Source organism: Acomys minous, assembly GCF_964271855.1.
Source record: "Acomys minous genome assembly, chromosome: 9".
In the NCBI taxonomy this organism is placed as follows: Eukaryota; Metazoa; Chordata; class Mammalia; order Rodentia; family Muridae; genus Acomys; species Acomys minous.
Window position 1 is genome coordinate 103,601,335 of NC_140490.1, and position 13,582 is coordinate 103,614,916.

At 36.3% G+C, this 13,582-nt stretch overlaps 1 protein-coding gene across 1 annotated transcript in view; it reads left to right on the plus strand.

Moving 5' to 3' along the window:
- LOC311605923 (uncharacterized protein) overlaps positions 1–13,582 on the plus strand; it is a gene marked incomplete at both ends in the record, with an annotated part of 273,889 nt that overhangs the window by 210,701 nt on the left and 49,606 nt on the right. The window lies entirely within an intron of this gene.

Here is a 13,582-nt window from a genome sequence, read left to right on the forward strand (position 1 = left end):
ACCGATATTAATTTACATTCAGAATTTTGGATGCACTGAGATAGGAAAGGTGTTTTCTTCAAGTCTGCTAAATACAAACAGCCACAACACTATGAATGTAACATTTATATAATTCTTGATTGTTCTGTGGTTCTTCTTGCTGTAGGTAGTTAATTGTATATATGGGTGAAAAGAAAAATAATAAAAATTGTATATTTTTTATTTGACAAAATTATTGTCTTATCTGTATGTATTATTAATACAATTTTCATAAAAGTGCTCCTCCATTTAAATTGAACAATGTTTTTCTTGATTAAGGTCCTCACATCTCACATTCATCCAAGGATTTTTGTTTCTGTTTTGCTGTGGGTATGTATGTATGTGAGTGTCTCTGTGTGTATTTATATTAGAGACACATCATGCTGGCATGAAAATTGATGTGGAGAATCCTTTTCTCTATCTAAAAATTAAATTTAGAATGAATAAATAAGAGAACTGAAAATCACATATAAAGTAGTCTCTTTTATTTGTATCTATCTGTGTGCAATGATACAAAGTTTTGTGGTTTTTTTCTATTTATTTTATTATTTAATCCTGCTATCCAGCTTTGTGTGTGTGTGTGTGTGTGTGTGTGTGTGTGTGTGTGTGTGTGTGCGTGCGTGCGTGCGTGCGTGTGTGTGTGTAAGTATGTGCAGTGAGATGGGCCCATGGAAGCTGGAGACATTTGACCCCCTAAGGACTGGAGTCTAAGATAGTTGTAAACCGCCAACTGTGGATACAGAAAACTGAGCTGGCTTCTTTGCAAGAACAGTACCCACTCTTAACTCCTGGCCACCTCCCCAGCCCTGGTACAAACTGAATGCTGTATGTGTAGTTGAATTATTTGTTTTTACAACATGGCAGTTCATATGTTTAGCTTCAGATTTTGTCAGGAAGGTAGAATGTCATGAATTCAGTTCATACCATTGTAGTAGAAATCCCAAAAGACTGCCTTCCCTATTACATTTAAAGATGTTTTTATTGTTTTAAGGATTCTTTGGCAGTAAGACAGGTATACTCCTGGCAACACCCAATCTATCTCAAAGAAGATGATGAACATCAAAGAACCTCCTTATGGAAATAGCTTCAAATGTGGCAAACCAGCCAATGGGCAAAATATCCTCATTTCGACCACTGAAAGAATTCAGCCTAAAAAATAGGGAAGCTTGGATGTGGGTAGAGTTGACGACAAAATTCTGCCAAGACAGGGTAAGCAAGTTCTCAATAGTTTGCCTCACAAATTTGGCCAGAAGGCTGAAGATCATGCTATAGTAGAGAAATTTGGGTTATGGTTTAGGTAGCAAACTGTCTCAGTCATTTTTCTCAATTTGTAAGATGCTAAACTGCACTCCTGTTTACTCAGGTAGTTTTTTTCCTTCTGAAGTCTTCTGATAGGGTTGAAGACCCAATAGATTAGTTTCACAATAAGCTTAGTTGTTTAGGGGTTAAGATGTTTTTAGGCCTAGATAGATGTTTTAAGTTGATAGATAAGATATGATAGTTATTGATTTATATTCAGAATTTTAGATGCACCAAGATAGGAATAATGTTTTCTTCAAGGCTGCCAAATACAAATAGCCAAAACACTATGAATGTAATATTAATATAATTCCTTATTGCTATGTGTTTCTGCTTGCTCTATGTAGTTTATTTTGTATATGTGTAATAAAATAAAGGTATAAGAAAAAGAAAAGAAAAAAAACAGAAGTAGTTACCTAGAAAATGAGACCCACCAGAGCCTAATTGTTCTGACCTCATGACCTTCGACTTGTAAGCTGTGAATCTGGCTAAATTAAATCCTGTTTTCATAAAGCACCTACTGTGTGGCATTTACTACAGCAGCCCAGATTCACTAATACAAGTGATTACTCTCATTGTTTAAATAAATTAAACATTTAGTTCAGCTTATATGAAGTTTTTTTAAATTGAGCTACAAGCATACAAATTTTCATTTGTTTTTTTTTTCACAAAACATTTGCAAAGAAATTCAGGAACAATACAGTTGAACTGTTTCCAAACTAAACCATCTGCTTGAGTGAAAAACCTCTTGTGAAATGTTCGTAATTCACTGCTATAGAAGTCCCATCTTTACGAAAGAAATCTTTGAAGTGTCAACAGAAGAAATATATTTACAAATTCAGAGTAGCTTTTACATCCTGTTGGGAAAAGGAAAGCTCTATTTCCATGCATCAATTATTTAATACCGTCTGACTGTATTGATCCATTATATAAGCATGAGAACTTGCACCATTTATTTGAATGTGTCATAGGTGAGGCCCCTGTAACAGTGCTCCAGCGTGCGTGTGCTTTCACAGCTGCGTTCAAGGTACAATTATGTGTCTTTGCAGCATCACTTCATATTCAGGAGCTCCTCACTTGCCTTCCAAAGAGGTTGACACAAAGCTGAGCATGCTAGTCTTTCGTGCGTTTTGGTAAAATTGAAGTGTGAAGGTATAACTTCAGATGAAGTCTGTTTTATTGGTTGGCATTTATTTGGTTTTGTTGTCAATGTAATACTGTAAATCCACACTCTTTTAAAGACAAGTGCATAAGACTCATGACAATAAAAATATCAGGAAGCTTGTACTTCTCTGTTCTTTGGTAACAATCAGAGGAAACATCATATTTTTGAGTTGATAAATGTTTTATATTTTGTTTGCCTTTGGATTCCAGAAATGGTTTTACACCTATTTTTATTTTATAAATTTAGGATGACTAGTGGCTTCTGATATTTAATTCCACTAACAATAACAACCAATATTTTGTTTGTTTGTTTTAATTTGTGTTCTTGCAACAAGACCATCCCCTACATATGCTCATAGTTATGTGTTTGGTTTCATTAGGCTACATGACAGTTTTCAATTTAAAATGTTTCCTTTACCCATGCTAGTAATAGTCTAGTTGAATAACTGCATGATATTGAATTATATGCAGGCTTCATCATTTGTATTTGGATCCCCTAGTGTTGTGTAGTAATATTTATTTCAACGAATTATTTTCCATTTACTTACAAATGGGTGTGGAACAGTGATCTAAATTTTATAATTGTAAGCAGAGCTAATAAAGCGCATGTATTAATCTTCATTCATGCCATATGAAGAATGGCATCTAATAATAAGACACAAGGATTCTGTGACCAATAAGAAGCCTTGTCTTTGCCTGTACGTTCATGTCTCAGCCAGTCTCAGTGGGTTTAGCAACACAAGTTACTTGCTTATTTTGCAGTTTGAGTTCTTTTCATCCCAATTGTAGTCCCCTCCCTCATCACCTCCATATCCCAGCCTGCACCTCACTCCTTCTCCCTCCCTCCTGTAGTTCTCAGATAAGGGAGCCCTCTTCCCTTAACCTCTTACCTCAGCCTACAAGGTCTCATCTGTAATACCTGTGTCCTCTTCCTCTGTGGCCTGGCAGGACCACCCTGCCAGAGGGGAAGTTATCAAAGTTGGAAGGCCAAAGTCTATACCAGAAGTAGTCCCTACTCTTCCTTATTGTGTGATCCACAAGGAGACTGTGCTGCCTATCTACTACATCTGAGCAGGGGGTCTAGGTCCACGTCTTTGGTTGGTGCACCATCTCTGTATTGTAATATGGTTATCCTGTATTAAGTGGATAATATCTGCTAATGAGTGAGTATATACCATGCATGTCTTTCTGGGCCTGAGTTACCTCACTCGGGATGATTGTCTCTAGTTCCATCCATTTGCCTGCAAATTTCAAGATTTCCTTATTTTTGATAGCCAAATCGTATCCCATTACGTAAATGTACCAGAGTTTCTTTATCCATTCTTTAGCTGAGGGACATCTAGGTTGTTTCCAGAATCTGGCTAACACGAATAAGGCTGCTATGAACAAAGTTGAGCAGATGTCCTTGATGTATGGTGGAGTATCTTTGGGGTATATTCCCAGAATTGGTATGGTTAGGTCTTGAGGTAGACTTATTCCTAATATCTTGAGATAGCACCATATTGATTTCCAAAGAAGCTGTACAACTTTGCACTCCCAACAGCAATGTAAAAGTGTTCCTCTTTCTCTGCATCCTCACCAGCATGAGCTATCACTTGAACTTTTTATCTTAGCCATTCTGATAGGTGTAAGATGGAATCTCAAAGGTTAATCTTATAATTAATTTAAGCTGTTTTTAGGTATAAATAAAGGTTTTGAGTTGGCAGAGATGAGAGAGAATAGATATTGATTCTCATTCAGAATTTTAGACTCACTAAGATATGGAAGTTTTTTTTTTACAAAGTTGCCAATACAATTAACCAAAACACCTTGAATGTAACATTCGTATGATCCCTGATTGTCTTGTGGTTCTTGCTGTATGCAATTTTTCTACTTACGTGTAATAATATAAATGTATATGACAAAAATAAAAATATGACAAAAAAAAAAAGGAAGTGTATGTAGCCCAGACCTATCAAGATCCATGTACACAGATGTCCTCTGAGATATACCACCCAGTGGGGGATCAGGACAGGTGCTGGGACTCCTTGTGGAGTTCTGATAGTGGTATGGAAGAGTGGGGAGGATAGAAGGACCCAGAGCGTCCAGGAGTCCCACAAGAAGACCATCAAGTCCCGAGGATGTGGACGCAGGGTCGGGGGCCTACACAAACTCTCACAACAACCAGTGAGAATGCATGCAGCAAACCTAGACCTCCTGTTCACACCTAGACCTCCTGTTCACACCTAGACCTCATGTTCACACCTAGACCTCCTGTTCACACCGAGACCTCCTGTTCACACCTAGACCTCCTGTTCACACCGAGACCTCCTGTTCACACCTAGACCTCCTGTTCACACCAAGACCTCCTGTTCACACCTAGACCTCCTGTTCACACCTAGCCAATGGGCAGCTCAGTCTCCATGGGTGTGGGGACCGCCTGTGTTGTGAACTCTGGTGTCACCTCCATTCCCTGACTTGATCACTTCCCCTTGGTGATGTGGTCCAGCAGCCACGCAGAGGAAGGAGAGCTGATAGGCTGTGGTCATATGGTGAGGAAGGTCCTTTTCTGTCAGAGGTCTAGGAGAGGGGAATAGAGCAGAAGAGGGGTTGAGGGTGGGTTTTGGGATAATAATCGATATGTCAACTGAAGAAAGTATAATAAATTTGAAACATGTAGATGTACACACATAGAGATTTAGGTAGACACACATCATGAGATCTGTGCTAGTACAGTTAGCATTTACTAGGAAACAACCCACCACAACTCCTTTCCACAAGCTCCATTTGTGGATTTTGTCTCCACGCCAAAAAAAAAAAAAAAAAAAAACAAAACCTCCTTTGTGACACTGCAGTGTTGCAATTAAATTACAGTCAAATTGCGGTGCTTTAGGCTGCACAGTTCACTTCAGTGAATGCTCACAAAGGTCCTCTCCTGACAGGCTCATGTACAAATACAGCTGTCATCTGTACACAAAACAGGATCAGGTGGCTCACAGTTTAATTGCATCAAGGGCAGAACATAAGCTGCTATCTAATTTATTCTAAAGATACATCACTTTAATGGGGTTTCAATGAACTCTACACAAAAGGCCCAATGTTAAAAGCAAAAATGTGCTGTTCTTTTCCTCTCTCTGAAAAAAGTCTAGATATTGATCAGGCCCATGATTAAGTGCTCTGTGAAGACAATCTCCGGAAAGCAAAAAAAAAAAATTTTTTTTCCTCTTCATTTTTCTTAATTGCAAAGTGATCATTCACTAAGTGGACATTTTGGCTAAGTACTATGTTCAAAATGTGTAAGTATTATGGCAAGATAGTCTCTCTTCAGGTGACCTTATAAGTGTGTGTGTGTGTGTGTGTGTGTGTGTGTGTGTGTGTGTGTGTGTGCACGCGCGTGTGCATGTGTGCTATTATCATCTAGCATTTAGAATATCCTGATATGTTATATCTGAGCTAATTGATGTGAATAAATGTATGACATTGGGTAGAACATTGATAGAAAAATCTAATCACACTTACTCATTCTTTCCTCAGTTCAATTATGATGGCTCTGGGATTTAATGGAGAGTTTCAGATTCAGTATAACCAGATAAACACAAAGGTCTTCATGAAGTTGAAAGTTGTAAGAGGGAAGGACCCCTCAAGGATGCCATAATAGGAGCTTTGTTTGTTTTGACCATTGTAAGGAGTGCTTCTAATGAGACAGGATCCTATAAAACCCTGTCACTGAAGAGTTTGCTACACAAACAGAGAATAAGAAAAGATCCAACAAAATAGCAACAACATAGCAAAACTGCCTACTGAATCAACTAAGCCGAGCTCACAGGGGCCCATAGAGAATGCAAGGGTCTGCCCCAGGTCCTTTGCACATATGTTGTGGTTGTTAGCTTGTGGTTATTAGTTTAGTGATTTTTAGGACTTCTAACTTTGGGAGTGGGGGTGACTCTTGGCTGGTCTGTAAAACCTTTTCCTCCTATTGAGTTCCCTCATCCAGCCTTGATGTGCCTTGTCTTATGACATTTTGATATGGTGTGTTGAGCTGATAGCCTTGGAAGGCTGTTGTTTTCTAAAGGAAAATGGGGGAAGAGAGGATCTGATGGTAGGGGGTTGAAGGGGTATAGCTAATAGGGAAGGAGAGAGAAGAGGATATGCTTGGGATGTATGGTATGAGAGGAGACTAAATGAAGAGAAAAAGAAAAACAAATAAAATTGTTCAAAAGTCAACAAGACATACTCCACACATGCCTATATTTTCTAAATTCATTTTACTTCTTATATGGAGAAACCATTTTAGAGAGAAATGAATATGGCTAACACGGACAGTTTTGCTTGAGGAAGTTTTTTTCCCTAAATTTGTCTTTACTTCTCTCTTTCATATCTTGTCTTCGCTCACTCAAGTGTTGCGTTAGACAACACCACATGAAAGGATATGGAAATAAACCCGTGAAAGCCATAGGAAACTACTGTAATTTAAATCCAGAGGCAACAACACGGAACCTTGAAATGCTTTCCATGGAAGGCTCAGGCTCGCTCTATGCCTTTGAACTGAAATACAGAAAAGCACATGTAAGGGGTCAGTTCTTTGTGAGGAGTAAATGAAAGTGCTTTTCTCTGTAGGTGACAATTAACTGAAACTTCAGCAAAAGTACCTTAACATGCAGTTTTCTCAACTAAATTTTCATGAACTATGTGGGTTATAGAAGCGTATGAGCGTCATTCCAACGAGCCTTCTGCATGTTCAACTATACACTTTCAGATGTCAGCTTCACAGAGTCTGAAGAGTTCACAGATAGAAAATTGAACCAAATAAACGAAAGCTATTGTGCTGCTTTACCCCAAATAATTTCCTGAGTTTAAATTTGTTATTAATAAAGGAGAAAAGATGAAGAAAAGTTTGGACAAATGCCGTTTACTTAAATGTAAAAGACATATTACTTGCCTCTCTCATGTTACCCTGCAATTACTTATGTTAACAAAGTTGAAGTTCTTCTTCTTTCTTCTTTGGCCTCCATAAATTGTTCTGCTTCACATTAATGAATTTCAAATGAAAACATATATTAAGTTCGTCTTTATAAACTTAACTGACTTTTTTTTCTCGAATTCTAGAAAGCCATGCATAATTTTTAATGTGGTCTGTTTTGATTTCTTCCATTATTTTTTTGCTCTGTTTGAGTAGTTTGCAGTATCACTTTTAATTTAAGCTCTGTAATTCATGTTTTTATCTTACCTATCTATAAGTACTAATTACTTTAGAGAGAAATATTTTTGTTTGAGAATTTTACATTTATAATATTTTTTGATCAAATCTTCTCTCATTTTCTCCTCCAAATACCTCCCAGACCCTTGCTAGCACTATTCCCCTGAAACTTTGTAGGATCATTTGTTAACCCGCTGAGTCCACATAGTACGTCCATGAGCACATGCATATTGGCTCCTCTACTGGGTCCTGAGCAAAGTATCAGGGATCACATTCCTAAACAAAATTATCTCTTGCGTCCACCAGCAGCCAGCAACTCCTCAGATAGGGACGCTGGGTTTTTGCTGGCTCAGTCTTATTTAATCACAGCTGCACTGGTGTGTTGTGGCTCTGTCATGTGTCATGTGCAGAAGACATTGTTTCACAGCATTCATCTACTGCTTCCTGTTTCTACAGCCTTTGCGTCACCTCTACCAGAGAAGTACTGAGTTCTGGGAGGAGAGCTGTGAGGTACTTGCCCAATTTAAGGCTGAGTATTCCATAGCCTTTTAGGAAATCTCACTTTATATGTTTTTAGTCATTAAAATAGCCTTCTATAATGTTATTGAGGGTTTTTTTAAACATGCTCATCAACAAAATCCTCACTACTGAGAAATGTCTGTTGTAGTAATGAGACAAAAAAGGTGTTATGCAATGGGAAATTCTTACTTTCTTAGTGGTGTGAAGAAACAGAAGTTTCAGACATTAGCCTAACTGTACTGTTAGTTTTTAGTCAAAGTTTAATAGACTTCGAAGAAGTGAGTCTCTATAGCAGGCCTTACATCTCCTACGTTTTGTAGAAATTACTTGCCAGAATGGAGTCAACACAAACAATGCATTTGACTGAAGTACTTTGCCCACTAGTCAGGGTCATCTATCTCTCTGGTGTTTCCGCTTCTTTTTCTTCCTAGGCACAGAGTGCGTCACTATTCCTTCCTTTCTTAGAAAGAGACTTTCCAATAGTTTTTTGTGTGTGTGTGTGTGTGTGTGTCTGAATTACAATAGTGTTGTCTCTTAAGGTCTTAAAGGCTTTGTTGCATATAGACGCAAAAAACTTTTGGCTAGGTTTTGACCAAAGAACCTTTGTGAAGTTTTATAATAATCTTATTTTCACAGCTAATTTAGTTTATTTGGCTGTTTGTATTGTTTTTAATGACACAGGATTTTCTTCATCTACCATTAATGAAGTTACTCTATCTACACAACCACTAAGGTAATAGACTCTGAAAAGGGTTCCATTGGAGAAGACTGAAGAAAGCTTTGCTAGCTTCCTGAATATCATATCATCTTAGAGTTTCCAGAAAAGGACCTCAGCGTCCCATTTCTTTCTGATTTAAAATATTGTTTTACAAAGTTGTATATTACAGTGACTCCTCATCATAAGACACAAAACATACAAAGAAACATATCAAATCTGAATTCACTCTGGACTTTCTGTCACTTACATAACATAAAAGGACAGAAAATCAAGATTCTTTCAGAAAATCTTCCTTTGGTTCAAAAATTTTTATTATATTAACACAAGTCATTGTGTCCATTGACATTGGACACAAATGTTAGAAAACATGATGATTGTGCAAAATGTTTCTTTTCCAATTATTTTTGTAAAATATTTTTATTATGTTTCTTTTTTAACACATACATTTTATATTATTACACATGAGTAAAATAAATGACATACAGCAGGAAGAACCATGAGACAATAATGAGTTATATAAATGTTGCCTTCATAGTGATTTGGCTGTTTGTATTTGGCAAAGTTGAATTAACATCTTTCCTATCTTGTTGGGTCTAAATTTCTGAATGGAGATTAATATCTATCATATCTAATCTCTATTAACTTACGACATCTAACTTGATCTACAAACATCTTATCCCTAGCCTACTAAGCTTAATTGAAAGACTGAACTGTCTGATCTTCAAACCCATCAGAGACTTGAGAAGGGATAAAGCTCAACTACCTGAGTGAACCCGGAGTACAGGTTAGCAGCTTCCAAAATGAAAAAAATGACTGAGACAGTTTACTGCCTGAACAGTCACCCAACACCCTCTATAACGTTGGAGCATCATCTTCAGCCTTCTGGCCTAATATATGTGACAGACATATTTGCGAGGCAGGAACTATTGAGGACTTGCTTACCCTGCCTTGGCAGAGTAGCCGGTCTGCAGTGAACATTCAGCAACCAAATGACTGACTTGAGACCATACAACAACAGCACCAGTAACTCACAGGTGAGGGCTCCAAATAGCGTGGAACTCAGTAAAGACCCACGCTCCCACAGGTCTGAAGCAAGCAGCCACCAAGACTCTGGGCACTTGTGTGCATGCCCAGGGGTTGGTGGGTCCTAGCACCAGAAAATCTTCTTACTAATCAGAACAAGTATATAATAAAGATAAGTTTCATCCTAACTCTGCCAGAATTGATACCTTTTCAGTTAAATAGAAAATATCATATATGTAGGAAGTCATTTCTATAATAGTTGGTAATTCATATGTTATGAACAAAAGTACAATAGAACACACACACACACACACACACACACACACTTTTGAGAAGATAGGAAATCCTCGTGAGAAGCAGGACTGATCAGTGTATTAATATCAGGATTTACATTTCTAGTTAGATATTTGTTTGCCACATGTTACTGTACTATATAAAAAATGCTCCTTTAGCCACAGAGAAGAAAATATGTACAATATGATGTTGCATAAAGGCTAAGAGATTCTCATACCAAATGATATTTGAATGTTGCCACTGTAGTATTTCTTGATAAATGAATCAGTAGATGAATAAAAAATGAGTTAAATTGTAGGAATTATCTTTCTTTTGTCTGAGAATTATATTGAAATTGTTTAATTTATATCTAAAATAATTTTAAACATACACAAAGTTCTGGGCATTAGTGTTCAAGTAATATGATAATTTTAGAACTCTGAATGTTAGTGCTGATTAACCAGAGAGTTTCTTGGTACCAGTATTTATTATTTAACTGATTAATTCATTTGTAATTTATTTGCATAGGTAAAATGGAAACCAATTATAATAATTTAAGTATCTCCAATTACCTCATTAACTATTATGAATGTTTCATTTTAAAGGAGCAAAGCTACAGTAATATAATCTTTGAGCCAAATAAGACTTTCATAGTAAGTAAAAAATTTTCAGCTACTTATCTTACAACTGTCAAAACTTTTAGAATACATATTTCTCCTAAAACTTTTTCATTTCATCTTGTAATTGTACTAATGCATTGGTAATATTTACTTCCAAATATGAAAAATATTTATGTGTTTATTAGACCTAAATATTAAGCACATTTCTACAACTGCAAAGAAATACTTGAGATATTTATCTTATTAAGAAATGGGGTTATAGCCAGGCGTGGTGGCGCACGCCTTTAATCCCAGCACTCAGGACGCAGAGGCAGGTGGATCTCTGTGAGTTCGAGGTCAGCCTGGTCTACAAAGTGAGTCCAGGACAGCCAAGGCTACACAGAGAAATCCTGTCTCAAAAAACAAAAAACAAAAACAAAAACAAAAAAACAAAAAAACAAAAAAAAGAAAGAAAGAAATGGGGTTATTTTGGCTCACAGTTTATAAAACTTCTATCCATGATTGGGATTATTAATTGCTCTTATGTATTTGGTAGCATCGCCCAATGGTAATAGTAGTAACTCTTACAACCAGGAGTCAGATAATGAAGTGAAAAATGAAGGTACCATAGTCCAACATCATCATTTGATGTAACACTTACCATGCCTACAAGATTCCATGTCATTAAATGTTCGACCATATCTCAACAATTCCACCCTAAGCACCAAGATTTTAATACATGAACATTTAAGGTATACCCATCTCACATAAGCCAGGGATAATGTGATAATTTGGTCACCATTATTATGTTTAAGATACATGAAAATACATATGAAAAACCTAATATCTCCTCTTTTCTTCAAGCAGATTAGAGGTAGGTAGATAGGTAGTTAGATAGATAAAAAATATATAATAGACCAACAGATAAACAGTAAGATTTTCATTGGTTATATTTTTAAGGATGAAAGTAATCATCACATTTTCACAAAATTTCAAATATCATACATAATTACATATCAGTTATGAAATTAAAATCCACCTTTAATAACATTAGTGCAGTGCTTCAAAGATATCTGCCACTTAAGTAACGATAGTTTTAAGGATAGAGTCTATTCCTGTTGTTTCCAGTTGAAACTAGTTTTGAGAAAACAAACAAAATTCTAACTCTGTGGTTTTTTTAATTAAATATTTTACATATACATCTATATTATCACACATGTGTGCAATAAACAACTACAGCAAAAAGAATCATGAAACAATCAAGAATTATATAAATGTTACATTCATAGTATTTTGGCTATTTGTATTTGACAGCCTTGAAGAAAACATCTTTCCCATCTAAAATTCTGAATGTAAATCAATATCTATCAGAACATCTTAACCCCTAAGCAACAAAGCTTAATTGTAGGACTAAACTATCTGCTCTTTAACCCCATGAGAGACTTGAAAAGGAATATAATTAATTACCTAAGTATACAGGGAGTGCAGGTTAGCAGCTTCCAAAATGAAAAAAAAAATGATGGAAACACTTAGCTACCTGAACAGTCACTGAAAACTCTATAGAAGGTTGGAGCATCGTCTTCAGCCTTCTGGCACAATATATCTGACAGACATTTTCGTGAGGCAGGGACTGTTGAGGACTTGCTTATGTTGTCTTGGCAGAGTTTGGCTGTCAAATCTGCCTGCATCGAAGCTTGCCCTTTTTTAGGCAGAATTCTGTCTGTAGCCAAAATGAGGACATTTTGCCCAGTGGCTAGTTTGCAACATTTGAAGCCATCTCCATAGGGAGGTTCTTTGATGCTCATCATCTTCTTTGAGGTAGGCTGGGTGTTTCCAGGAGTATTACAGGTGCAACTTGTATTGTTGTCAATGAATCTTTAAAATAATAAAACATATCTTTAAGTTCCATAATCTGTATGTCTCTGAGGTTTTTGAAGACTTTATCTAACTATTTTACTTTCCCTTTTTATAGAATCGCATTTATCTGTTACACCTAGGATGTATATTATTGTGATAAAAATAGACTAGTAATTGATATGACCATGATTCGATCAACTAACAATTAACTTCTATAACTTACTTATCCTAAACAGCCTGCAATAGCACTTTATAAGTATTGCAAGTAAACCTTGTATTATAATTGATATACCGCATATTATAGTAGAAATTAATATTATATGTGTGAAGGAGATAGGGGTTGAAAATAAAGAAGTTGGAATATAGAATCTACTCCTCAATTTAATGCCTTAATTGTTAATCACAAAGGTATTTTTAATTCACTCGTGTAGGATGTTGTATATAGATGCAATTTGGAAACATTGGTATAGAATACAAATGTAAGATTATTCTTCACACACATTATATTTATTTCTACCCTAATATCCAGTTTTGTACTCATACAGCTAACTGTGTTTAAGGCAAATTATTATTGAAGAAGTTACACTAATAAAGTCTTGTCCACATGACTTTCCCAATATTAGTTAATTAAGGAAGACAAGAATGAGCATGCCAAGCTGTATGGGGTAAAAGACCATGAGGCCTCAAACCTACACAAAAACTATAGTCAGCTGAGAAAATGTCATTCCTGAGGGAACAGCACCAACTACTTGTACAAATAGTCAGCCTTGAAAACATACAAGTGATAGTCTATAGAGATAATAGGTCATATTTAGGAATACATATGATTGTGTGTGTGTGTGTGTGTGTGTGTGTGTGTGTGTGTGTGTGTGTGCAGTAACAATCAGTGGAAAAGGCTATGAATTTGAAGGAGAGAAGAGGAAGACTTAGGGGAAG